At 56.3% G+C, this 27,423-nt stretch overlaps 1 protein-coding gene across 4 annotated transcripts in view; it reads left to right on the forward strand.

Moving 5' to 3' along the window:
- The window catches only part of LINGO1 (leucine rich repeat and Ig domain containing 1), a 190,066-nt gene that overhangs the window by 6,481 nt on the left and 156,162 nt on the right, over positions 1-27,423 (forward strand). For 3 of the 4 annotated variants that reach the window (XM_082735962.1, XM_082735961.1, XM_082735960.1), the window contains exon 2: positions 15,969-16,083. The exons of the other annotated variant lie outside the window; for it this stretch is intronic. The gene's annotated coding sequence lies outside the window, so the exon portion shown is untranslated. The remainder of the gene's footprint in view (positions 1-15,968; positions 16,084-27,423) is intronic. 4 annotated transcript variants of the gene reach the window in all.

Genomic DNA, 27,423 nt, shown 5'->3' on the forward strand with positions numbered 1-27,423 from the left:
GGGGAGGGCGGGGAGGGCACTGGGCTCTGCCCCTGACCAGCTGTGTGACCTTGGCCAGGTCAGCGTCTGGGCCCTCTTTGAGCCTCAGCTTCCCTCTTTGTAAACGGGAGAGAATTACCTCTGTGCCTGCCTCACAAGCCTGTTTTTGAGGCTCAACTCTAAATACCTATTTTTATTTTTTTTTAAGTTTTCTTTCTTTTCTTTTTTTTTTTTTTAAGATTTTATTTATTTATGTGACAGAGAGAGACATCCTGGGATCATGACCTGAGCTGAAGGCAGACGCTTAATGACGGAGCCACCCAGGTGCCCCGAAATACCCATTTTTATTTTTATTTTTTAAGATTTTATTTATTTGATAGAGAGAGACACAGTGAGAGAGGGGAACACAAGCAGGGCGTGTGTCCCTCCGAGCAGGGAGCCCGATGCAGGGCTCAATCCCAGGACCTCAGGATCGTGACCTGAGCTGAAGACAGAAGCTTAAAGACTGAGCCCCCCAGGTGCCCCTCAAAATACCTATTTTTATACGGACATGCCGTTCCACAGCTGCGAGTCCAGGAGTCCCCAGTCCTGCAGCTGCTGGTCCTGGGATCATTCAGCGATTCACTTTTGGGGTGCTTCTTCTGGGCCTGGCTGTGCTAGCCGCTCTGGGGACAGAGATGAGCCACCCCAGCCCCTGTCCTGTTGGGGTATGCAGCCCGCACTCAGTAGCAAACTTGCGCGCAGTAGTTCTTAACGGTCTCCCAAGGCCACGCTGGCTGTGGCCCTTGAACCCTCCCTATTGCCTTCAGGCCGGCGACTGGACTCCTCAGTGCCTTGCATGGGGTCGGAGCCTTCGCTCCAGCCATCTCCCTCTGGTCCTCTGTGTGCACTCAGGTGCCAGCCAAATGCCACTCACTGTCCCTTTCACACCTGTTGTGGCTTTTTTCTTCCTCCAGGGTCTGGCCGTGCTGTCCCCACCACCTGGTGCCTTCTTCTGCCTCTGCCCTTGTGGTTCCCTCCCACTGTTTAATACTCGGCCCATGTGCCGTATTTCAAGTCTCCAGCTAGAAGTAGCTGCTTTTTCCTCAGGACTGTGCACCTACTGTGTGCAAGGCCTAGTGTATGAGTGGCCTGTGAACTATGGTGGTTTATCTCTCTAGGACGCCTTGGTAGTAGGGACCAGGTTTTTCCATCCTGGGTACCTGCCATGTCCAGGCACCTGGGGCTAGGCGGGCGCAGAGACATGAGGGGAAGCCCCCAGGGCCCCTGTGGCCAACGACACTTCTTCCTGCCTCTTGAGCCTGGGGATGTGGGCGAGGCCTGGAACGTCTACTTGAAAAGCCCCCGAGTTATGGATGGCTTTTCTGCTGAGGTGCTCACCACAGACACGGACTTCCTTGCTCCTGGAGGCTCCACCTGGCTGCGCCGGGGTGCCCAGTCATTGGCCGCACATAACTGGCTCTGGGGAGTTTGCATGGCATTGGCAATTAGTGACTGATTATTTGGGGTACTGATAATTCTTCCATTATCGATGGGTGGAGAGGGCCTAGCTAGTGTTGGTGTGGGTCAGCTGGGCCTGGCTGGGAGACTGCGACCATGACCACTGACTTCCTGACCGGGAAGCTCCAGAAACAGGAGTCACAGGAAAGGAGGTGTAGGCCACACTGTCTTAGATTGGAGCTTCCAGGGCTGAGATAGAGGGTTGGGGAGAGGGAGACTGAGGTGAGCAGGGAGCTTTTGATTCCTTCCATCTCCCTCTGTCCCCAGCTTCTATGTTCTGCCTCTGGAACATAGGAGGCAGACTCCAATCCCGGTCTCAACTGGCCCTGGGGCTCTGCTTTCCCATCTGTTAAATGGGGATCTCAGTCTTTGGGGTAACACTGTGCCTTTGAGTGAGACAGCCTGGCCGTCACTGACGGCATTTGTGCTGAATGGGTGAGGGCGTTCTGAGGCTTGGAGAGGGTGGTGGCTCCTTGGCGATGAGAGCCGGCATCACAGTCCTCAGCTCAGGGCTGCTCAGCAGAAGGGACAGTGAGCTGGTGGGTGGGAGGGACGGGCTGCTTGGAAGACTACAGTTGTCTCTCCCAAGTGCTCTGTCTGGCTTCTGAATGTTCTAAGGCTTCTCAATGTGGAGTCAGGACTCAGTGGAATTTGTGCAAAAGTGATTTCTAGGGAAACCACATAAAGGAACCAGCAAGGGGTGTATGGGGGGGAGGGATGTTTAACCTACTTGAGAGACCTAGCTGCCTTTCAGGATCGCCAGGAGCACAGGGCATTGTGTGTGGGGCTCCTGGCTCATGTCACCAAGGCCTTTTTTTTTTTAAACTTTTCTTAGGAACATTTCCAAACATACAGAAAGGTAGAGAGACTAGAATAGGAAACCTTATATAGCCTTACCTAGATTTAACAATTGTTGACATTTTGCCACATTTTGCCTTATCTTTATTCCCCCAGAGTATTTTAAAGTAAATTATAGACATCATGCCATTTCACCCCTAAATATTTCAGCATTGGTCTCTGAAAGATATGAGAAAAAATTTCTGTTTAACCTCAAGTGGTCATATATTCCTTTTCATTTTATCCTTGAGAGATGAGGATGCTGTCAGATGAGGGACTGAACCCTGAGAGGTGGCCTGACATGTCCAAGGTCACAGAGCAAAGATGGGTAAGGGACAGGAGAGGCGGGACCTAGGAGGTGGCCACAGGTGTGACAGCCTGGGACTGGCAGCGTTGCCAGGGGGAGGGGGAGGCCCAGGAGGAGGGGGAGGGGGAGGGCGTTGGTGGTCCAGAGCTGGGCAGGTGGCTGCAGCAGGATCTCCATCTTTGGGGGAGGGGGTTCCTCTGGCTCAGGCTGGGGGTTCTGCCTGCAAACAGGAAGTGACTGTCTTTTAGGTTAATCTGCTCTCTTCCTTTTGTTTGCTGCGGGATTAATCAGGAACTGCAGCGTCAGGGAAACCTAAAACAACGTCTTGTTTATTGTTTAATTTAGGAGAATGTTATCAGGCTCTGGCCATACAAGTGAAGGGAGTTTCTGCTGGCACAAGAAACAGCGCTGCCCCCCGCTATCCAGCTTGGGGGGAACAGTGGGGAAGGCAAGGGGAGGGCTTGCCTGATAAGAGGGCTTAGGATCCCAGTCTGGGCTCTCATTGGGGGCGGGGGGGATCTGCGTATCAGGGGCTTGGGGCTGAGCCTGAGATCTGGGCTGGGCTGAAGACTGTACCTTCGGAACAGATGGAAGTGAGGCACCAGAGGGGTGAGCTTCTGGCGTGACTGTGTGCTGGAACGGGGGAGAGCCCTGGATGCTTCTAGCCATACTGAGGAGCTGTCCTTCTCTCTCCTGCTCTCCTGTCTGAGCCCAGTTTTTCCCTGGGGAGACTCTTATAGGACTGGTGTCTTGTGCCAGCTCAGGGCAGGTGCGGGCCTCCCTGGGCTTTCTTGTCTCCCTAAGGTCAGGGGATCCTGCCCCCAGCACCCACATGTGCCTGGGACTCCTTATTTGGCTGTTAATGACTTAGTATCTCTTGATTTAGCCAGGGTCACCGAGGTCCCAGGTATGGAATTGGAGAAAGTTGGAACTAGAAGGCAGCCCCAGAGATGATTTCATTTTTGTTACGGGTTTTAGGAAGGGAAACTGAGGCACAGGGCATGGTTATCCTTGTCTTAGGGCTCACAGTGAAGAGCACTGTAGAGCCTTGGCAATAGTCTGGTATCTGGCTTCTCAGTCTCAGGAACCCCTGCTTCTGGGCCAGCTGGGCTTGTAGTTTAGACACACTAGTGCTCCCCAGTGTGCAAAGGGGAGAAGGCAGGCCCAGCTGGGAAAGGGCTGTCAGTCATCTCTGGGGTGGGCCCAGGTTCCCCTATTAGGGCCTGCCTCCCTCTGCATGTGTGTGTGTGTGTGTGTGTGTGCGTGCATGCACACACACATGCATGCACTGTCACGCTCTCCTAGTTACTTATCAGGGAGGAGAATGGGCGTGCAAGTCGGGAAGAAGGCTTTAATGGGGTGAACTGAGGTCCAACCATCCAGGGCTGGGAGTTGCCCGCTGTTCTCCCATCTTTGTCTCTGCAATGAGGAGAGTCCTGAATAGTGCCAGGCTTATTTCTCGAGGACAGGAAGTGGGGCAGGAGAGGCCCCTGGGAGAGAGGTAACCAAAAGGAGAGCAAGAGACAGAGATATCAAAGCACTCTCTGATCCCTGGTCTGTGGTCCTATGGTGCTGCCAAACTCTGCATCAAGCCTGTGTATTCTTGGCAGTTGGGAAAGGAGAGGAAAACAACCCAAGCTTGCACGAGAGGCTGGATGGGGCCTGTCTGATCTGGATGACGTCACCACTCCTCCTGCTACAATGAGGCAGGTCATGGGCTCCTTCTGTCCCAAGAGTGAGGCAGGGCGGACAGGGTATGGGTTTCAGCCTGTCTATTGTGGTTGGAAAGGGGGCTGGGAAAGGTCAGAGGAAAGAGGGAAGGTCCTTGTTGCCCCTTCCCCCATCCTTTTCCTCCGCTCTCCCAGTGCTGGAGGGATAGGGTGAGCACAGTGCCTGGAGTCCAGGGGGCAGGTGGGACAGTGCCTGCTGGAACTGAGGCAGGGCACAGAACAGTACCTTTATTAATGCACACAACTGCCCTGCATGGTGGAGATCATGGGCTCCGTTTTACAGACGAGGTCACTGAGGCTTAGACAGTCTCGCAGCTGGTCAGTGAGGAACCTGGGATTTGAGGCTAGAACACCCTGGCTTTGCTGGACCACTCTGTCTTCTGGACCGGGCTTCTGCTCTCGGCTACACCTTTCACTGCTATTCCCTGGGCCTTGGTGTTTGCCTTTGGCCAGTGGGGCCTGGGGGGTGGCTCAGGGAGCTGCAGCCACCGGCTGGAGGGGAGGCTGAGCTTCCACCAGGCCTGCTAGAAGCTAAGGGTTCTGGTTGAGGCTTACTGCAGTTCTCAGGAGGGATCCTTCCCAGCCAAAGTGAGTGAGAGGCTCCACAGCGCTGTGCTGAGGGGTTGGGCTTCTGGGTGTGTGGAGAGCCCTTCAGAGCCTCCCGCCCTCTTTGCTCCTACCTGGTGGGGGCCTTCTGTGCATTTATGAGGTGACTACAAGGCAGTGGGGGAGCCCGTGTGCATATACGTGGGCCACCCAGAGGCCTGGGGAGGCACGTTTGAGCACTGAGCGTGGAGTAGGGCCAGGCTGAGTTCGTTGAACACCAACTGTTGGTCACAGGACTGGGGGATTTACATACACTACCTCACTTAATCTAAGAACAACCCCGTGAGAGATGGACTATCACTATTCCTGTTTAATGATAAGGGAGCTGAGGCTCAGAGAGGCTGAGAGAATTGCAAAGATCACACAGCGAGTGAGTGGGGGAGTTGGTATTTGAAACTAGGTATGAGCCTGGGTCTGTGCTGCTGCTGGGAGGAGGGCAGTTAAGTTTCGGGAAGGACCTCTGGTGGCTGCTCTGTACTTGGAGAGGGGACCAAGGGTCAGGTGAAAGGTGGAGAGGAGAGGCCTGCTGGGGTCTAGGGCTGTATGTCCTTGGCTCTGGGTCTGTATCCTCAAACCTGCTTTAACTCCCCTGCAGGGGAGTGGTGCACATTCCTATGGTTCCTGATCAGACAAAGGCCTGGAGGTGGGACAGAAACAGGGCAGTGTGCCATGCTGACAGCATCTGGAGATGAGGGCGGAGGGGGGACCGGGCTGTGCAGGCCTCCAGTGCCGGCCTGGAGCCGTGGATGTTCTCTGGATTTGAGCAGAGCCAGGTCTGAAGGTTGGAGAGATGGCTGTCTGGTGGCTGGGCTGGGTAGTGACCATGGGCCATGGGTGAAGAGGTGAGAGAACAGAGGGCGTCTGGAGGCTTCTCCCCTCCTTGTTCTGAGCCCATATCAGTATAGGCCGAGGGCGTGGTTCATCTTCGTCTGTCTCTGTTCTTTGCGCTCCCTTTCCGGGCCTCCCAGAGCGTGGAGTGAGAGTGGGGAGCGGGGGTCCCTTGCCCCTCCCAAGCCCCTCCCTTGGAGGCTGTAAATATTTTATCTCCACCATCTCTGCTGCGGAAATTGCTGCTTTTAACACCTTTTTTTCCCTTTTGCTTGATACAAACGAATGCTGGAAAAATTTTGTGCTGGGCGCTCACTCTGTCGCTTCTGCCTGTGCCCAGAGTCCCCTCCAAAAACTCTAATTGCTTTTAAGCTGCGATAGTTGGCAAAAGCAATTTTCTTTACATTATGGAGAAAGGGGGAAAAATCCACCACATTTTCTTCTTCCCTTTTTTTTTTTTTTTTTTCTAACCTATCGTTTTGAGTTCCTCCTCATGGCTGCTAAGAAGATTCTGGGAGAGAAATGGAGTAGAGAAAGATGTGGGCGGGGAAGCAGAAGCACGCTTGGAGAGGGCCTTTTGCTTTCCGGTCCTCAGTTTCCCCATTTAGAAGGTGGTCCTATGTCCATTCATTCATTCAGCAGACATCCTGGAGCACACCCCGGGGAAGCAGCTCGAGGGCCAGGACTGGCTCTGTCTTTGCTGCCGCATCCCCAACACCCAGCACAGAGTGTGAGTACAAGCTCAGTTAACAACAGTGGACTGGGGACGCCTGGGTGGCTCAGTTGGTTGGACGACTGCCTTTGGCTCAGGTCATGATCCCGGAGTCCTGGGATCGAGTCCCGCATCAGGCTCCCAGCTCCACGGGGAGTCTGCTTCTCCCTCTGACCTTCTCCTCGCTCATGCTCTCTCGCACTGTCTCTCTCTCAAATAAATAAATAAAATCTTTAAAAAAAAAAAAAAAAAGAACAGTGGACTGGATCAGCGGCCCCACTGTGAGCCAGGCGCTTTGCCAAGCCCCAGGGGTGCACCCGGATGGGTCAGAGGCAGCCACTGGCCACAGGAGCTCCCTGATGGGCGAGGATTCTCCAGATAGCTGCATTTCTGAGACCTCACGCAGGGGGCTGCTGACTACTTAGGATCCCAGTGCAGGGCAGGGCAGGGCAGTGAGGAAAAGCAGCCCAGGGGAGGGCCTGGGCTGCATTGTGAGGAGGGGGAAGGAGTGTGGCAGGTGAACAGAGGCCAAGAAGCAGGAAAAGCGTGTGCAGAGATGAGGGGTGGTGAGCACCAGAGCTGAGGGTGGGGTCTGGCAGCGGAGGAGGGGAGGCTATCAGGCTGGGCCCTGAGTTGCCTGGAAGAGCTTTCCATGGAGGTGGAGAGTTTGGACATGATCCCAAGGGTGAGGGGGAGCTCTGGAAGGGTTTGGAACTGAGGACATGTTGGGGAGATCCCTTTGGCTTCACAGCAGGGGTCGGAGAGGAGGGGCTGCCCACTGCGAGGCTGGTCCTAGTGAGCTGGCGGGAATAAGACAGGATCCAAATTCCTGGTGCTTCTCTCCTCTGCTTGTGCTGTGAGAAGAGGTGCCCCAGGCCTTCCCTGGACCCTGGGGTGAGGAGCCCCCAGGGTAGGAGTCCAACTCATAGTCCTCTGTTGTCAGAGTCAGTCAGGTTTGCCTGGCTCTGGGTTTCCTCAAGACCCTTTAGGGTGTACGGAGCCCGCTGACCTCTGACCCCTCAGGTGACCTTAGAAAACATCCCCTGAGGTGGCTGAGCAGGTGGCCATTTCCCACTGCCAGGGATCACCCAGGTTTGTCTCAGGGTTGTATAGGCAGGTGGAGAGGGCCTGGGGTTTTGAACCCAGGTCTCAGGGCCCTAGCTGGCTGCCCCCACACCCTCTGCGGTGCTCTCCTCTGCCCCGGGCCCTCCTCTCCTCCCCTCCCCTCCCGAGCCCTGTGCTCCTTCCCTGTTTGCAGAGCGTGTGGGGCTTTTCAAAAGCATTAATGATAGAAAATAAATTGGAATCGGAGAGGAATCATCGCCGGGCATTCTCGGAGGGCCGCCTCTGCCCTCGCGTCTCTCAGCCATATTGAAGCCGGCAGCCCGACCGGAATATGAATGAGTCCGGGGCCGGCATTGCTCTTAATCTGTCGGGGAGCCCTCCCTGGCCAGACGGTGCTCTCCGGCAGCTGCGCTGTTTGCAGTGAGGCCCCAGTGGCTGCGGGGCCTCACCAGCCAGGACCGATTTCTCTGGGATGGAGTCACAGTCCACAGCTACAGACGAGGGGCAGGGGAAGCCTCATGCCCAGTCCCCTCTCCCCTTTAGACCGGGGCTGGAGACACAGCCCCGAGGCTGGCCTGGGCTGGGTCAGGCATCAATGCATGGACTCAGGTAGGGGAGGTACCTATGGAACTGCCAGAGGCTCCTTGGGGTCTGAATTCCTCATCTGGGTATTCAGGGCCCCTTGTGTACTTAACCCACTTCATCCTGTCTCCTCCAGGAAGCCTTCCTTGATCACTGCCTGGCTTCCACTGGGCTTTCCATTTTTGAGCCTCGTGTGGCCCCTGGAACGGGGGTGCAGACCTAGTGCCTGAAGGGGATAGGCAGCTGAGGAGTGGAGGGGGCTGGGTGTGATCCAGTCAGGAGGGCTAGAGATGAGCAGCGTAAAGGCAGGGCGTGGGAGCCCTGTGAGGGCCGGCCAGAGCTGTCATCTGCCCACCAGCAGGGAGCTCCCGAGGGCAGGCCCTGGTCTCCCTGCTCACACAGGTGTGAGGCTCTGGGGACCTGGGGAATAACTTGGGGCAAACTGCTAGCTTAGAGCTAGGGAAACTGAGGCCCAGATAGGGGTGGTTAGGGAGGGCCCCTGTTCCACTCTAAGCAAGCTATACGTCCATGCTGGTATGACCCCCACAACAGGAGCAGGAGGTGGGCTTTTGTGCCTCGTTTTAGAAAGGAGGAAACTGAGGCTCAGAGCGGCCAGATCTGGGACATGCTTTAGGCCTGCGTTTGAATCAGTTGATTGGAGCCCTGTTGCCTCTCTCTGGCAGGATTATGGGGGTGCTGAGGCGAGTTGAGTTGCCTGAGGGGGCCAAGGTGCAGTTATGCCCAGAGTGAGCTCAGCTAGGGGCAGAAAGCCTGGTATCCTGGCCCAGATCTGCCACCAAGTCCCTGTGTGACCTGGGCAGTGGGCTCTCTCGGTGCCTCAGTTTCCCCAGGCCAGTCTGAGAGAGGCCCCGTGGGGGGTCAGAGTGAGTTTGGGGGCCCCCGAGAGCTCGTGGGCCCTTGGCCTGGCTGCCACCCCTGCTCAGTGTTTCTGTCTGGTCCCTGGGCTCTTCGGCCCCAGGCCAGACTCATAATGAAACCTCTTGCTCCTGTCCTCTTTGGGCTCACCGTCTTGCGGGACATAGTGATGGGGGCACCCAAGAAGGACCTGGGCTCTGCAGGCCCAGCTAGTAGTAAGGGGCCGTTAGGGAAGCCTGTCTGTCCCATACCCGAGGAGGGATGAGGGACTCAGGCCACAATCAAGTGGGAGGACTGAACACTCAGCTCTGTAGTCTGGAGCCTCACCCCTGCATGACCTTGGCACTTCCTTTCACACTCAGAGTGGACTCACAAGGACGCTGTGTGGTAGCCCTGCGGTGTAAGACAGGAGGAGCCAAGGCCCAGAGAGTCCAAGAAGGAGACTCAGGGTTGCCATTCACCCACTGTGACCTCACCTGGTCCAGTCTGTGCCTGCACCCCTTGCTGATAAGGAGCTCATTCCCTCCCCAGGCAGCCCTGCCCTCTACCTGAGGGAGGTTTGCGCCCCCTTCCCCTACAGCATGCGTAAATTCTCATCTAGTTTGGTGCAGTTTCAAGGCTCACAGATTCCCAAGTCCCCTCTCCCTGGGACCCCAGTTAGAAACTCCTGCTTTCATCATTCCCCATGTGACCTGGAGAATGTCACCAGTCCCCAGGCCGTGCTCTTTCTGCTCTGACGCTGTGAAGACGCCACTCTGTGCCCTGCTGGGTTCGAGCGTTAGGATCACCCGCTCGTTCTTCCCACAAACATGAGTCCTTGATGCCTTGTCGGTGCCAGGCCTGCGCTGGGCTCTGGGCGCACAGGAGAGCAGGACCCACCCCTGGCCCTGGAAATCATGTCCGTCAGCACTCACTGCTTGGGGTGTCAGGACAGGACAGAAGTGTTCCCACCCTAGCCTTTTGGGAGAGGCCTCTTGGAGGACACCGGGACTTGCCAGGGAGGGGCAGCATCCCTGCAAAGGAAGCGACAAGCACAGAGTTTTCCAGGCCTGTTTCTTTCTTGGTGGCAGACGGCCCAGTCTGCGGAGGGGAGGGGAGCCCTGGGAGGCACTGGGTCAGGCATGAGGCTGAGGGCCAGCTGGGGATGGGGCTCTGCTGTCTACCACCTGCTCCTGGCCTGTCCGCAGGTCTGCTGGCTGCCTGTGCTGACATATGCACACATGCTTACACACGTGTGCGTGCGGTCCCACTGACTCTAACTGCAGACGTGAGCACACACATACCCTCCACAGTGCCTCCCCACAGACCTCGTGGGCTCCCCTCTGTGAGCATTGCGCACCTGCACACACCGGGCCCCATTGCCTGGTGGGCCCATGGGCTCACCCATCCCCTCTCTTTATACAGAGAACCCTGTAAGATTCCAGAGCTGAGCCTCAAAGACTCCTCCCCTCGAGTTTTATGTCAAGACTCTTTCAGGTTACCCCGCCCCCTGGACTCCCCGAGCCGAAGCCTAGAGTTTCCCAAGAACGTGTTATCCCAGGGTTTTCTGGACACCTCAGGAAGCCGCCCATGCTAGCGGTGGAGAACCAGGGCCCTGCTCAGGGGCCAGAGGCCCAGGCGTTAGCCCCAGACGGTCTGGATCATCTGTGTGACCTTGAGTAACCTTCTGGCCTGTCGGCCTTGGTTTCAGGGTGCAGGCATATGGGCTGCACCTTCTCCAGCATAGGTTCTCAAACTTGTTCCAGAGCCCGGGTGTCTGGGAAGGTGCCTGGGGGCTCTGGAGGCCAGGGAGGAGCTGGGTAGGCTCCTTCCCTTCCCATCACAGCACGGCTGCTTAGATCTGCATTTTATATGAAGGTTCGGGCAGGACTTAAAGGAAAAACCCATTAACTCTTTATTGATTTTGTTTTTCTGATTACAAAAGAAAATCCAACAGTGCATTTGTGGATAAGAGCCCGTGGCAGCTCCTTCGTCCCCTCCTAAGAGGTGTTCGCTGTAACATCTGGGTATTGTCCTCCAGCCTTTTGGGCCATATACCAACAAATTGCTATTTATAAAAATAGGCTCATTCTGAAATAGCATGGTACAGCTTGGTTTTTTTCATATTGTTATACATAGATATGCCTCTTTCTGTCAAATGGCTGCAGACTATGCCAGAGTAGAGATGTGCTGGATTTTATATGAACATTCCTTTATTGATAAGTACCGAGGTAATTTCTAATTTCTTATTTACTCTTACCAGTGATGCTCTGTGAGCATCCTTGAATATATATAAGTGAGTGTCTCTGCTATGGTTTCTATAGGAGAAGCTCCTAGAAGTGGGATTACTGGTTTATAGGGTGTATGGGTTTAAAGCATTTTTTGATATTGCCAAATTACCCTTCCAAAGGTTGAGCCAATTCCCCCTCCCTCCAATGGCCTATGAGTGCTCATTTCCCTACATCCTTGCCAGCACTGGTTGTTATCAATCATTTTAATTTTTCCCAATCTGATGGGCAAAAAATGGTATCATGTCATTTTCATTTGCATTTCCCTGATTGCTAGTGAGATAGAACATCTTTTCATACATTTATTGGCCAATTGAGCTCTTCCTTTGTGGATTTCTAATTCACTGCCAATTTTCTCTTCTTCTGTCTTTTTTCTTATTGATTTGTAGCGGCTCTTTGTATATTAGTGATGTTTCCTTCCAGTGTCTCACTTGCCTTTTAACTTGTTTATAGTGTCTCTTGCCGCACAGATGTTTTACGTGTTTATATACTTGGATTTATCAAATTTTCACTTTATGGCTTCTGGATTTAATGTCTGGCATAGAAAGCCTTCCCCCACTGCATAAGATTTCATTTCAAATAAGAATTTTATTGCTGAAAAATCTTTGCAAAGCTCCGGTTTGCAGGCTTCTCCTGCCAGCTGCAGCCCTGGCTCTGGGGGAGGGAGGGATGGTGCGTCTATCCTTTCTTTTCTGTCACTGCCTTTCCCTCTGTCTGTCTGGCTTTGGAGTCGTGGTCACGCTGTATCTCTTTGGATCTCTGTCTCTCATGTGCTTGCCCCCTCCTTTCTATGTCTCGGCTGTTTTTCTACCCCTACCTGGTTTCCTGTAGGACAGCAGTAATTAGGGACGGGTGATGGCAGTTGTGGCAGTCCTCAGTGGGTTGCGAGGCTGGCGGGTTTGGCGAGAATGTGCCCAGCCCACCTAGCCTAGCTCCAAGTCTTGTGGGCTGATGGGGCAGGCTATGGGCCAGTTTTTTTGTTTTGTTTTTTTTCAGAGACACTTATTTCCTGCTGGGAGCCTTAGGGCAATCTCTGAGCCAAACTAAGTCTCCCTTCCCCTGGGGAGCCTTCTTAGATAGTTCTTTTTGTCACTTCCAAGGTCCCAGACCCAGCCTCTTTGTCCTCACTCGTCATTCCCATCTCGCCTTCTCAGCGCTGGGCGACCTGGGTTCACCTCTTGGGATCTCGGTTTCCACTTGGCTAGAATAGGTCCTGGGGGTCTGTACCAACTGCTGAGAGGCATGGCTCGTGTAGGATACAGCTCTGGAAGGTGTTCCCTCCTGCTCTTTCAGTTCGAGCCTCTCCCACCAAAAAACCAAACACCACGGGAGGGAACTTTCCTGTTGCTGACAGAGGAACTGGGACTTAGTTCCACAAAGGCAGTGACCGATGGCTAGGGCTCACTTGTTCTCTGCTCAGGGCAGGGCCCCAGGCCTAGTGCAAAGGCCTGGCTCGAGGGAAGTGCCAGGGAAGGCAGGAACAAGGTAGGAAGCTGCTGAGCCTGGGGGAGGTAGAGGGGGAAGGCAGGCAGGCATGGTATTCTGGGATCTCCTTCTGTGTAGCAAGGCACTATCCTCATGAGTCCTTATTCCAAGGGACTGGGGGTGCTCATGGGGAACACCTCTGGGTGTTGAGGGCCCCAGATGGGCTCAGTGTTGCCTCGCCCTGGAGAGCTCTGTATGGGGCCGTCGGGAGGCTCTGAGCTGAAGGAGCAGCTGGGAGACGAGTCAGGGAGACCCGGAGTCTTTTTGAAGCATGGCCCAGAAGTGGGGCACTGAGGGGACCTTCCCTGGGCTCCCCCACGTCCCTCTAGACTTCTGTCCCAGCACCTTCCTTCTGTCCATGATGGCCTGTCTCCTCTCTGAGGTTCTGGCAGGTAGCAGTGGTGTCCTTTACGTCTCTTTATCCCAATCACCAACACAAAATAGGCCCTTACCAAGACTAGAATGAATGAATGAGTGAATGAATGAATGGACGGATAGATGGAGGGATTCATGGATGGGAAGCTGGGGGAGTTGGGTAAAGGGTTCAGGTCTGGGGAAGAAGAGACATGGGTTCTGGGCTTGACTTTCCTGCTGACAGGCTGGGTGACCCTGACCCTCTGTCTGCGCATCGGCTTGGTGGGCGTGGGTCCCTCAAGCTCTGTGGTCCTGAGACTGTGTTGACCAGAGCAGGCACAGGCCTATGTCTCTCAGTCTCTCTCCCCATCCCCTGCGCCCCCTCATCCCAGGACCCTCCTCTTCGATGGTGGTGTTTGCTCAGCACCTGCCGGGCGCCGCTCCACAGAACTGAACCCCCTTTGGCAGCACCCTGGAGTGGGGCTTTCTGTGGAGTTCTCATGTCCCCAGGGCACGTCGCAGTCCTGTTGAACACACAGACCTTTGGTTCCTGCAGCTCCCTGGGCTCCCCTGAACGGGCAGGGAGCCGGGAGTGCAGGGGGGAAGCCCCCCTGCTCGGTGGTGGTCTCCTTCCCCTTCTTGGCTGTGAGGCCGGCAGCCAGGATCTCTTGTCCCTTGTGGAACTCTGCACACAAGCCGGCCCGGGTCCAGGGGAGCTCCTGGCTCCCACTGCGTCTCCCTGCCCCAAATCATTGTCATGCTCTGCCTGTGGTCCCATTGCCATAGCAACTCCTTATGATGCCGCTGAGGAGAGTGGGAGCTTCAGGAAGGTTTGGGGAGAAGGAAGCCGGAGGCCCATTCATTATCTTGGAACATGGCAGCTGGGGGCTTGGGGTGGCACTGTGGAAATGGCTTGCCCTGCCAGGCTCAGGGGGAACTGGGCTCGGGGCCTCCAGCCAGGTGGTCTGGAGGCCTGCCAGGAGCAGGGTTGCCTGGGTTGGCTTGGGCCTGGCTGGCTTATGCCAGTCTACCTGGAGCCAGCTTGGGCAGCCACCGGGGGCACCCCTGCCTGGCTAGGGCTGGCTTGGAGGACTCAGGCCTGAGGGAATGGCCAGGCTCTGGTTACCAGTCTGTCCCAGGCTGGCACCCCTATGTCCTATCTTGTCCTTTAGGAACAGCCGCCTTTGGAAGGCAGGGCTGGGGCTTGCTGGCAGCCCAGGGTGGAGTTTGGGGCTGGCTAACTGTGGGGCTAAGCTAGTTCTATGTTATAGGATCTACCCTGCCCATGGCTCTGTTGTCAGGTCAGGAAAGCCTTAGTGGGCCCAGAAACTTGCTCAGTGCCCATTTCCCTGCCTCATTGTTCGAGAGGTTGGCAGCCTACGAAACAAGAAGACGCTGGCCTCCCAAGAGTCCCTCCATCTTAACCTTCTATGTAAGTGAGAAATTCTACCATTCACAATTTGGACTTGACAGAATATTGATCTTCAGAGGGACCCAGAGGCCTTTGCTGCCTCTTTCAAGAGGCCATCTTCTGCCTACATGATGGCAGCCATCTTTGCACCCCATCAACCCAAGCTTCCTTCCATTCATCCCATCTGGAAGGCCTCGTGAGTCCTCCTACGGACCTAGGCCTGTGTTGGACGGTGTCAACGTGGGGAACCAAGAGGGGAATGAGGCGTCAGCCTGACCCTCCAGGAAGGCAGGTTGCTGCTTACCCTTGGGGAGGGCAGCTGGAAACCAGGCCAGGTGCGAGGCCCGCTTTCCGCCTCTCCTTCCCATCGTCTCGGGCTTGAGCCCCCACTGGAGGCCACTTGTACTCATGTTTTCCTAGTCCTTGCCTTTGTGTTGACTCATATTTGAAAGTGGGTTTCTCAGTGCTCCCCAAGCCACACATCCGTGAAGTCACTGCTGTGATGTATTGCTAATATTATTGTTATTTTTGATACACGGAAGAATAAGCACATATCTGTGAAAATAAAAGCATTTGTCTGTGTACCACGTAGACTCCCCTTGGGCCTGCACACACTTTGAGAAGCACTGATCAGATGGGCACCTCTTGGCAATGGCTCTGGAAGGGGCTCGGGCCTTCATCTGAGAGGTGGAGGAAACCAGGGCGCAGGAGGGAGCTTGGCCCAGGCCGCATAGCTGGCATGCTTGAGAACTGCCTTCTTGAACTTCCAGCCTGAGGCCTGTGTCTGGGGGCCTTGCCAAGGAGACGGAGCCCCTCAGGACCACTCCCCACTCATGGAAATTGCCCTTGGAGACTATATGGTGAAGGAATAAATCAGGAGAGGTGGGGAAGGAAAGGGTGGGTGGGTGGGTCCCTGGGAATCAGGAAGCTCAGTCTCCAAGAGAGACCCCCTCAGGGGGCTCTGCCTGCACCTCTCTCTAGGCCTGCCTCCTGGGCCAGGTGCTGGCTGGATACCACTGAGCGCCAGGCAGGGGACCCCTTCTCTCTGTTTATCTTCCCAGCGGACCAGGCAAGAACACCGGTATCCTCATTTTACAGAGAAGGGAAGTGAGGCTCAGAGATCTGATTGTCCCAAGGTCATAGAGCCAGTGGGTGGGGAATCATATTCAGAACCCCACCCCCAACTTGGGGCCAGAAACCCCACCCTTTCCAAGGGCCTCACCTGCCCCAGCTGGTGGCATGTGAGAGAGAGAGAGAGTGAGAGTGTGTGGGTGTATGTGTGTATGTGTGTATGTGATGTGTGTTTATTGCCCATCCAGGTGCAATCAGACCTATTTGTGTGCCTGGGCCCCCTCCCCCCGCCCCACTCCCTAGAATTGCACCCCCTGTGGCCTGGCTCTGGCTGACAGATCATCTCTTTCTCCCACAGCCTCCTGTGCCCACAGGCTGTGAGGCTCTGCTGCCTACAGGCAAAGAGGGCGACTGAGCCAATCCCAGGCTGACCCCAGCCCACTTGCATTTCCCAAACGCCCGCCTGACCTGAGGTAAGACGCCACTGTGGGGCGCAGGGCAGAGTGGGGGTGGCAGCAGCCATGGAGGAAGGTGTGGGGTCCCCAAGGGAGAGGCTGCAGGGAAGCCACGGAAGAGCAGTCTTTCTGGGGGTGCCCCCCTCTCTCCCGCCCTATGTGAAGCCAAGTCCAGGCGGTTTGATGTGGCAGTGCCCCCTTCTGTTGGCCCTTGAGATCCCAAGCCTGGGCTGTTCTGAAAACATGTTTTGATGGACACGCTGGCTGACAGGTCCTCATGTGGTATGGGAGGTCACCGATAGCGAGCCGAGGGGATCTGGCCTTGGTTCGGTCACATTGTTGACCAGATGTGTGCGTGACTTCAGGAGGGAGTGGGAACGTGTGGATTGAGCAGGTCAGGGCTCAAGAAACTGTCAAGTGACACTGGCACAGACCCTAGCCTGTGGAGTTTACTGGAGCTCTCAGCCAGAGTCAGTGCACAGATCCAGATGCCTTCAGGGCAGGAGGATGCTCAGGCTCAGGTGTGTCCATGTGACAAGTACTGGCAGCCAGGTGACCTTGTCTCTGCGTGAGTAGAGTGGCTGGCTTGGACCGAATCACGAGGAACAGGATATTCAGAATGTGGAAGGTGGCAAGGCCCTCCCAGTGCATCCCATGTGAGGTGAGTCCTGAAGAAATGGTAGATGGGGAAGGAAGGGGACCTGGGGTGCTGCTTGACTTGACTCCTGGCTTGCTTATGACCTTGGATAAGTGACTTCTACTCTTTATCTGGGCTAATCTGCTGTTCTTGACAGGCTTCTGGGATCCACCAGAAGGCTGCAGAGAGATTTTACTAAAGAGAAGGAATGCTAGGGGATGGCTGGAGGCAGCAGGGTAGACTGGAATGTTATCCCTATTTTCAGAGGGAGAAAACCCAGAGGCTCAGCAGGGCCATGGGCCTTGAACCACTTTTCCTGAAGGATTAGGTGACGGGAGGCTTAGCCAACGCCCACCTCCCACCCAGGAAGCTGGTGGGTGTGGCAGGATGCCAAGGCTGGATTTCCTTCCGAACTCTAAGCCTCACTTTGAAGTCCAGTTTTCTCTATCGAAATATTCCTGCTAATCAGTCAGTTCTGGGTGGATCGAGCGCTAATTAGCCCCTCTGGTTTAACCTGTAATTGCTGCTGGGAGACAGGGAGAGGGGATGTGTTCAGGGTTATTTTCAAGGCCGCCAAGGGCGATGGGAGGGCTGTGTGCAGGGGCATCAGGGAGGCAGGGAGGCTGGGCCCTGCCCCCAACCTTGTCAGGGGCCACAGTGTCCTCCCCGCTGCCCAGGGGGACAGCCCCAGGCAGCAGGAAGCTCAGCAGACAGAGATAGACTAGGGAACTAATGCTGGGCATAGGCTGCTCCCTCACTGGGTCTGGAATGGATGCCTGGGCTGAACCATGAAGGCTAACAGATTCTTTTAAAATGCTCTATGTTTCTGATTATTAACCCCCCCCCCCAAAAAAAAACAGCACACATTCTCTATAGAAAACACGAGCATTTGGGTGTTTTGCCTGTCAGTCTTTTACCAAATATGTATTTATGACATAATTGGGATCAGACTGTACTTACTGTGTTCTAACCCGCCTTTTGTTCTTCATACTATACCAAGATAGTTTTCCCATCATGAAGTACTCTTCTGTAATGCGATTTTTAATGGCAGCATAATGTTCCAGCCTGTGTGTACAGCAGCATGGGTAACAATTCTCTGTTACATATTTTGATGGCTTCCAACCGTGTATCATTACAAATAGGACCTGCTCGAGCGGGAAGATGTATGTGGGGTTCTGATGGTTTGGGGGAGGGGGAAGGCCCAGGCAGAGCAAAGGTGTAGAAGCAGGGGGCTTTGGAGGGTTAGGCGGGTGCCTTACCTAGGAGGGTGCAGGGATAGTCCCAGGGGGCCTCTGAGGGGTGCCGGGGCAGGGGGTGCTGAGACCTGACCCAGCAAAGCTCTGAACAGCTGGAGGAAGCCAGGGTTTGCCTTGCTCCCTCCTTGCCTCCTGTGCCAGCTCCCCTGCCCAGTCCGCTGGTGCTCCTGCGGTTGGAGGAGGGGGCAGGATGGCAGGGCGGGGGAAGGACAGGCAAGGCTTAGGGGCCCAGGGGCTGCAGCCCTTGACTTCTCGCTCACTGGTGGGCTCCGGGACATTAAAATCAAGCCTCTCTGTCTGGCGAGCCCCGCTGGTGTCTCCACCTTGAAGCAAGGATGCACAGAGGCTCTGGGCATTTACCGACTCCCGAATCAGAGCCTTCCTTCATCCCCTTGGCGGGAAGTGGAGAGCCAGGGATGGAGACTGGGCGTGTGGTGTCACTTTCAGGAGGCTTTTCTGAGCTCCGGGCCCATCCTCAGTACTCCAGACTAGACAAAAACAAAACAAAACAAAACAAAACAAAACAAAACAAAACAAAACAAAACACAACCCAAAAACCAGATTAAGTAAATTCATTGTATAACCTTAGGGAGTAATAAGTGCCATGGAGAAAAATAAGGCGGGAAAGGGGAGTGGACGGGCAGAGGAAGCCATTCTCTGCAGGCTGGTCAGGAAAAGGCATCTCAGGTGAGGTGCCCTTGCAGCGGAGAGACCCGAGGGGAGGGGACAAGCCTTGAGCTGGGAGCAGCTGGTGGGGAAGAGGGGCCAAGAAATAGGACTGTGCAGGGCCTCGAGTTAGGATGGATGGAGGTGATTTGTGGCTCAGGGGCTACGGCTCACTGGCTCATGGGGACAAGGCTATGGGGGTTGGGGGGGGGGAGAGTAGAGGCTGGTTGGTGGTTAGGAGGTCCCAGCCTCCATCAGGAGAGAGATGGCAGGCCAGGCCTCAGCGGGGAAGTGTGGCTGGCTGTGACAGCCTGAGGATGGGCTTCGAGCCAGGGGAGATCAGAGCCGGAGAACAGGGTGGGTGGAGCAGCCTCTGACTGATGGGGGGGCGAGCTGAGGAATAGTTGGAAGAGCCAATAGTTGGAAGAGGGCTGCCTGGAGGTGGTGCCCTGGAGAAGCCAATATCCTCCGGGCTGGGGGGCTGGGCGGGTCTGGGCGGGTCTGGGCAGGCTTCTGGTCTCTGAGGCTGCAGCGGAGGCAGGGGCTGGGGCTGGGGCTGGGCGAGTGCTGGAGGGAGTGGGGGGGGACCGGGATGGGGTGTTTTAAAGCTTCTGGGGCTGGACCAGGTCTCAGCTCATGGTGGGGTTCCAGCCCTTGGGGGTGCCTGTTACTCCAGCCTTGCGACGGATGAGCCCTCTGGAATGACCAGCCTAGAGGGAATGCCGCCAGCGACCTTCCCAGCTGCTCCTCCCCAGTGGCCTCACGGTTGGCACCGCCATTTTGTAACATCCTTCAGGGCTGCTGTGGGCAGGGAGCAGCGTGCTGATGCTGGGCCCAAGCTTCTCACTCTGTCCCCGCAAGGGGAACCTCAGCCGGGGAGTCTGGAGCAGCCCAGCCACCCCTGAGCCCACCTGGTGGTCACTGCAGGCCTGCCTTCATGCCAGGCTCCTCCACAACATGCCTGCAGGGCTCCTTGCTGTCTCAGGTGGAGCTCCAGATTCCTCCTCCTGGGCATTCAGGGCCTTTCCTGTCCTTCTTTCCCGCAGGGGACTCTTGTTCCCCATCCCCACCCACAGCAGGCTCGGTCTCACCTTGCATGACCTCTCTCTGGAAAGCTTTTCTCTCCACCAGCCAAATCCCACCTCTTCCAGAACGCCTCCCCCCCTCAAAGTGGGTACACTTTGGCCCCTTTGAATGGCTGTACATTTTCTGTAGGATGCTACCCCATCATTTGCTGTTATTATCCTCACCTTGTCTTTATCTTGCCCTATTCCCATCTCCTGCCTCAGTCCCCTGCCCCATTATCCAAGCTCTTGCCAATGGAATCGGGCGCAAGCCCTGGAGCTCTCTGGGCCGGGGGCCCAAGCCTGGCTCTGCGTCAGGGGCCCATCAGGACCTCTGATCCAGAGTCATCAGGGGAACCCAGGAATCTGGACGGTTGACGAGCCCCATTGTCACTTCTGAGGGTCAGCTGGCTGGGACTGTGCCAGATCAGCCCAGACTCACGCTGAGGGGAGTGCCGAGGTCCCTGGGAGCTTGGCCTCTGACCTCTCCTTCCACTCTGGCCAGGATGGGGACCTCACTTTCTCCAGGCCAGCCCAGGCGCCGGAGGCAGCGCTGCTATGGACCCAGCTCCTCCTTGTGCGGACTCAACTGAACCTGCTTCCTGGAAGCCTCCGTGGGTGGGTCTCCGTCGGCTCCAATGGGCCGGGGGCCGTGTTGGGCACCCGGGAGCTCTGCTTTCCTACTCGCGGTGGGCAAGGGGTCTTGGCAAAGCGTGGGGACTTGGGTGAGGTCTGTGGCCTGAGGGAGGACTCACCCCCAGCTACACCCGCCTGCCTGGAGCAGCTCCCACTATGTTCAGACCGTGGTCGCAGCCACATGCTTGGCCCTCTGGGCATCTCTGCTGACCTAGTCAGCACCAGGGTGTTTCAAGAGCATGGTCCATTCCTCATTTCCTCCTTATTGCAGCCCAGTGGAGGGTGGATGCTGGGATCCCGTCCATTCTTGCAGGCTCATGGGGGCCCTGCTGGGTGCCCAGCGCTATGTGAGGATGATGGGAACAAGCCAGGGTTTAGGGAAGGCGGGGCCCGTCCAGAGTTGCACGGCTGCTGCAGGCCTGAGTCAGCATGAAAACCCGGGTGTGTGGCTGTCGCAGTTGCTGGGTCTGGTGTACAAAGCACCACACATCGGGGGGTTATGCAGAAATGTGCTGTCTCCCATCTCTGGAGGCTGGAAATCAAGAGACATGGTGTCAACAGGACTGGACGACATCTGTGGATTGTAGATGGCTGTTTTTCCTCTGTCTGGCCATATCATCTTCCTTCTAGGTCTTGTCCAAATCTCACTTTCTTCTAAGGGCATAAAGCTATATGAGATTAAGTGCCCCCCTCGACTATGAGCTCACCCTAATTAATTAATTACACCTGCAGTAACCCAGTTTCCCGATAAGCTCACACTCTGAGGCCCTGAGGTTTAGAAGTTCAACATGTCCATTGGCAGCGGGGGCAGTGGGGGCGCACAATTCAACTCATAACAGCGCGCAGGTGGCCTGGGATTTCTTTTCTGTAGCAATGACCATGGTGGACCAGGCTGCTTTGGTGGTGGTGAACATGCCATGAGGTAAGCAAGGGGAGTGTCAAGATTGCTCCAGTCCCCAAGAGGGATTTCTACATCAGCACTGAGACCAGGACTCCTTAGAGGAGGTTTGCTTCAGCTCGGGGTGTTAACAGGGACCCAGGAACGTAGTTCCCAGGGTGTGCCCCCAACAAGCCAGTCCTTGTACACACCAGATGGAAGGCAGGTACACAGAGTCAGGCTGGGAAGAAGTCCTTGGCCTCTGCGCCCCCCGGATGGGTGACCTGGGGCAGTTGCTTTCTCTGGGGGGCAGCTCAGTCTACCTGCCTGTTTCCCCCCCACACCCCGCCTGCCCCCTACCCCGTGCTTCTAGCTAGGGAGAGAATGAATAGGAAGGCGCTTTGCTTTTGTTCCTTTTCATTTGTTGTCTCTGTGGGTGTTTTATTAGCTGTGGCTCTTTGCTAGGCCCTATGCTCTCCCAAGGATAAAGAGATGAGAGGGTTACGATTCAGGCCTTCAAGGAGCTCATAGGCCATGGGAGAACAGGGGTGGGGCTGGGGATGAAGGTTATGGGCCCCTCTGGAGTCAGCCCACCTGGGATCCAGTTCAAACTAGGCCTCCTGCTAAAGGTATGAGTTCAGGCTGTTCACTTTAGCTTTCTGGGCCTTAGTGTTTTCATCGGCAAATCGGGAGTAATAACAGCATTCACCTTGTGTGGATTAAGTAGGCTGGTGCACGTAAGGGCTTAGAGCAGGGTCCGGCCCATAGTAAATACTCAGTAAACACCATTCTAAGTCACCAGCTACAGGCCAGTGTGATGGAGGGTGGTAGAGGGGGTTACGAGCCGTTATGCAGGGAGCGTTGGGCTCTGGGAACCCAGCAGTTGGGGCCCTGTGGGTTGCCCTGCCAGCCTGCTCACCCCGAGTTCTGAGTGTGGGGTGCTGAGAGGAACGCGGGGCAGGTGGACCCAAAGGGGGAGGCTTGAGACCTTTCGACAGTCATGGATGGAGGGTTCTGGGGATCCGTGCGGGGTGGGGGGTGGCCGCTGCCACTCCTACCTCTGCCTCTAGGGTGCTCTGCGGGTGTGGAAGGGGTGCTGAGGTGCTTGGTTTGGTTAGCCTTTGTGTTTAGTCCCCAGGTTTCAGGCAGAGAAGATGGTGGGGAAGCCAAATTAAAATTCCTCTTTGAGAAGTGAACAACTTCCCAATTAAAGGATTCTTATTTGTGAGATGCCTTGGAGGCCTTTTCAATCAAGAGGCTCTTCTGAGTAAGAAAAGGGCTTGAGCTGGGTTTGGAGAGGCGGGTGGAGCCTGAGCTGCCAGCGAGAAGGTGGCGGCGGGTGCGGGGGGACGCTGAAGACACCCCAGCCTTGGGAACAGTGGCTCTGTGGGGTGGGGGTTGGTGCGGGGAGGGCAAAGAGGGGGAACTGTCTCCACTTGAGCCCCCTCAGCCTTTAAGCCCCTCTGGCCCCAGGCTGAGCTGAATGCACCAGCGCCCTCTGCAAGGACCTCTCTGTCTTCCTCAAGGGACCCTGCGCTCTTGCCCTCCTGCCCCATGGAGCTGGGAGGAGGCGGGGAGGAGGCGGGGAGGGCCTCTGGAACAGATGCGGCCTGGACCTAGTGCGGGGGTGGGGAGGTGGGGTGGCAGCCAGATGGTGGGGCTAGTGAGATGGCAGGTTCCCTGCTACCCCGCCCCTGGCTCTTCTGGTGATGTCCCGGGATGGCTTTGTTGCTGTGTGGTGGGGTGTGTCTACCTGCCCTGTGGCCTGGCCTCCCCACCCCAGCACCCCCAGTTTCCTGGGAGGCCACAGCTGGCCTGGTAGGGACTGAGTATCTGCTAGGTGTCCTGGGAAGGGAGCACCCTCAGATTCTGCCGGAGACAGGCAGCCTCCCTTCCCTGAGTGCCATGGATATTAGAGGCAGCTCCTGTCCGAACCCTACTCACAGATGGGGAAGCAGAGGCTCAGTCAAGTGAGGGGACCCCTTGACGTGGAGAGGAGTTCTTGCTCAAAGGGGCTTGTTTTCCCCTGACCACCAAGGCCTTCCAGGTCGCTGAGCAGAAAGGAGCTGGGTGGGGTGGGGAGGGGGGAAATACATTGGCCAAAACCCTCTCCTCAGTGGGCGGGTCAGGCCTTTCCCCCTAGCCTGGAGGGTCTAGGCCTAGGAGTTGCCAAGGTCATTTGAAGAGACCTGCCATGGATGGCTTCGCTGTCCAGGCAGCTTGGAGGGTGGCGGAAGTGTTTTCAGCCCACACCGGCCACCCCCTCCCGCAGAATGTCCTACTTTTTGGAAGCCACTGCAGTGAGGCTGTCTGTGTACACACCCAGCACTGTGAGAGCTGGGCCCCTCAGAAAGGCCAGCCGACCATGCAGGCGCTCTCTGGAGCCCTGGGACTGGGCCAGTAATTGGGAGAGTATGCTGTTCTGGTTGGGGCCTGGGAGGGGGCCACCTGGCAGCCGGGGAGAGGGTGGGCCTCTGGGGAGACCTCAGGCGCGCTGACCACCTGTGTGTTCTTGAGCACATGACATGCCTCTCTGGGCCTCCGTTTCCTCCTGGGTAGCACCAGGAGCAGAACAGTGGAACTGAGGTGAGGAGGATGGCGTGTACGCAGTGGAGGACGGCTGACGGGGCCATGTATGTGGAATGTGGATCTGTGGACATCCCAGCCCCACCTCTTGGACAAGTGCTTCATCTCTCTTAACCTCTGCATAACAGGCAGAACAATACCCTTCTCACCCTTGTGTACTTCATCTGTGGGACTCCTCTGTGCCCTTCCCCCCGAATCATTTAATGAGCCCATTCTTCCTGAGAACCCAGGGGGCTCTGCCTGGACTTGGTGGCCACAAAGTGAATAGGTGTCACTGTCCCTGCTTTTAGGTAGCAATGTGTATGTAGTTAGAGTGCCTGAGGAGATGGGCTCTGAGCCTCAGGAAAGGGAGATGGGAGCTGGAGAGAAGTCAGGGAGGGCTTCCTGGAGGAAGGTCAGACCTTAATGTTTGAGAGGATTTGGGAAGCAGGTGGAGCACCTGGTAGGGGATAGTGTGAGCAAAGACCAAACACAGGGTAGGTTGTGAGTTTCTAAAAGCAGGCAGTGGGAGGGTGGGGGACTGGTGGGTGTATAGGTCAAAGCCCAGAGAGGTCCTGGTCCTGGAACCCTGGTGGGGGTAGGGGAGTTGGGAGTGGGACAGCTTTCTCTTCACATAAGGGGACAGCAAACTCGCAGCCTAGATTCCAGCAAGGAGCTTGGCATGGAGCCTGTGGGGAGGGGTGGGAATTCAGCCTAGGGTTCCTGTACAGACAGGACTCCCTGGGCTGCAGGCCCTCAGGTGGGAGATGAAGGCCTGAGGTGAGGCCTGGGGGCGGGGGCTGGTGGCAGCTGCCCCCGATAGGCCTGTGGGGAAGCTCTGACTGGAGGTGGGGGTCAGTCCAAGGACAGTGCCGAGCCAGGGTGAAGCAACCAGGCAGTTTGGCTTCTCAAGGTCAAGAGACTAAGAGCTGGAGAAGTGGAAGGGGTCTCTGGCAGGATGGGAGAGCTGGGGGGCTCCCCCTTACTGAGCACCCACTATGTGCCAGGTTGAGTCAGACTTGCTCTGAACTTGGGCTTACACAACAGCCCAGAGAGGGGGCTGGCACTTAGCCTCGGCCTAGGGCCCTGGAAACTAGGCTCAGAGAGGCTAGTGACTCACCCGTCCCGGTTCACATTTCAAATCTGAACTCCAGACTTCGTGCCTTTTCAGTGGCCCCACACTGTGGTTTTAGAGGTGATGACAGACTTTTCTGAGTGAGCTCAGTTAAAAGGACACCCTGGTTTTGTCTCTGTTGGGGAGGCTCAGAGTTGTGGGCATGTCCCAGTATCACACAACACTGGGGTCTGGCGTGCCTGGCTTCCTGAAGAGATGAGCGCGCTCCTCTCTATCAGATAGAGTCAGGTGGCCCCTGCTGTGGACAGAGGGAGCCTTCCAGCCCCAAGCCTACTCCAGTCTCTGTCCCTGAGGGAGGCTTTAAAATCTCAGCCCCAAATTAAAACCTATGAGGGCTTCAAAACAATGAAAAATTTCCCTAATAAAAGAGGAGGCACACTCAGGCATGTCCTAAATGAATGGAGTGACTTCCGGGATTAATCCAGGATGTATGGGAGGGCGCCCAGCCGGGAAAAGCGTGCGATGGAGATTGTAACAAATTGTTTGCTCGCAGGAGGAATAATTCTTAATGCGCACCGGCTGTAAGCGGAAGGCACCTTGGCCGCGGGCAGCCACGATCACTCATTAGCTGGTCCCGAGCAGGGTCTCTGCCAGGGCAGCCTTGCCTCCAGGCCTCTGGACTTTCAGTGATGACCTTCCACTCCCATCAGCCAGTTGAGTGGAAGTGAGCAGGCTCCAGATCTGTCCTTAGAGCACCTACACCAGGACCTTTGGAGCCCTGCTTTCTCCCCCAGCTCTGAGCCCTTGGCCAGGTGGGAAGGGGCAGTACCCGCCAGATAGTAGTTCCTTCTCCTCCTCTAGGTGGTCCTGCCCTTCCTCTCCGGCCTCCTGCACCTCCCAGGACTCAGGCTTGCCTGCCCCTCCACCTCAGATCACTCTGGGAGTCTCTACACGGACTGGTCTCAGTTTACCCCTCAGCTTGGGTAAGTGCTTCCTCCCTAGATCCCTTGCCTCCCGCATGGGAAGGGCTGGGGGCTGCGCTGTTCTCCCCAGCGGGCTCTCTCCCTGCTGCCTCCTCACTTTGTGCTGAACTTGGGGAAGGGAGGCTGAGCCAGCTCACACTCTGAACACCACCTCGAAGGTGCTGGTGGTAGAGAAAGGCCTCCTGGGTTCCATTTCCCACTCCCAGCCCAGGTGTGACCCGCACAGAGAACGGAGCGTGGGGTCTGAATCACGCAGAGCTGTGTTGGGTTCTGGCACCCAGGCCACCCCCCAGTCTTTCCCAGCTTCCTCCCCTGTGAGAGGGGGCTCTTGTTAGCCTCACCCTCGCCTCTCATTTCTGAGAGCACGGTCGCATTCCCCCATGCAACAGTCTGGGGAAGAGGGTCCTGTGTTAGCCCGTGAGGCAGCAGAGGGACAGGTGAGAGACGACGGGGAAGTTGTGTAGAGTGGTTGGTTCAGGACGCACACCCTGTAACTGCTTCCTAATGTTTGGAGGAAGGGTCTTGGATCACGGGTGCTGCTCTGCAGGGCTTGTCTCCAACCCCTCCCTCTCCTCAGCTGAAGAGGAGGGGCGCCGGAGACCCTGGGTACAGGGCGCCCTGGCCCCTTCTTACCAGCCGCTCTGACCTAGACCTGACTATCCATTCACTCCCTCACTCCCTTCCCAAAGGAGTATGAAACCCTGTCCTGGATGCCAAGTGTTGCTCTAGTCCTGGAAAGCAGCTCCTGGAAGGGTATACACTTTTGCCCTCAGGTGGTGTCGGTTCTCGAGGGAGGGACAGTGAGCCAGGCCACAAATAATGTGGGTCACGTCATACTGCGATGGAATTGGGAGGGGAATTGGCTGGGGTAGGCTGAGTGGCTTTGGAGCAGGAGGCATCCAGGCGGGCCTCCCTAAAGAGGCGTCAGTGCAGCTGGGATTGCAAGTCTGAGAAGAAATGGCATTCCAGGTGGGCAGGACCGTTAGGCAAGGGCCGGGTGGTGGGAAGGAGCTGGGTGTGTTCAGAAACCAGGAGGAAGACAGCTTGGCAGGAGGTTGGGGAAGGAGGGAGGGGGGGAAGTTGGGGTGGGTAAAAGAGAGGGGGGCTCAGAGGCCCTACCGAGGAGCAGGTTTTATTCAGAGTGCAGTGGGGAGCTCAGGAGAGCGCTAAGCAGGAGAGTGACAGGATCTGATTTGTGCTTTTCAAATCTGGCCACTGTGGGGAGAGAATGGATTAGAGTCTGTGGCAGGGAAAGCAGGGAGCCCAGCGTGGAGGCCAGGGCCAGTCTAGAGGAGAGCACTGGGGTCATGGCTGGGGGGGTGGGGGGGTGGGAGACATGGAGTTGGCCCTGGGGTGGGCTGTCCGTTTGGCCGGAGTGACAATCTTGGTGAGGGCACCATTTTCCGAGATGGATCCTGGCCCAGGGGAAGCATGACCACTGTCGGTGTCTGGATTTGGTTCGTGTAAGGTGCCAAGGAACCCCCCAGCGGAGCATCACTCTCTCCGCTCGTATTGGAACACCTGCTTGTCTGTAGCTGCTCTCAAAACGGCTTCTCACGTCCCGTCACACTACTTCCAAGGTCAAAGGCTTTGCTCTAA

Source organism: Mustela nivalis (assembly GCF_964662115.1).
Source record: "Mustela nivalis genome assembly, chromosome: 6".
Classification (NCBI taxonomy): Eukaryota; Metazoa; Chordata; class Mammalia; order Carnivora; family Mustelidae; genus Mustela; species Mustela nivalis.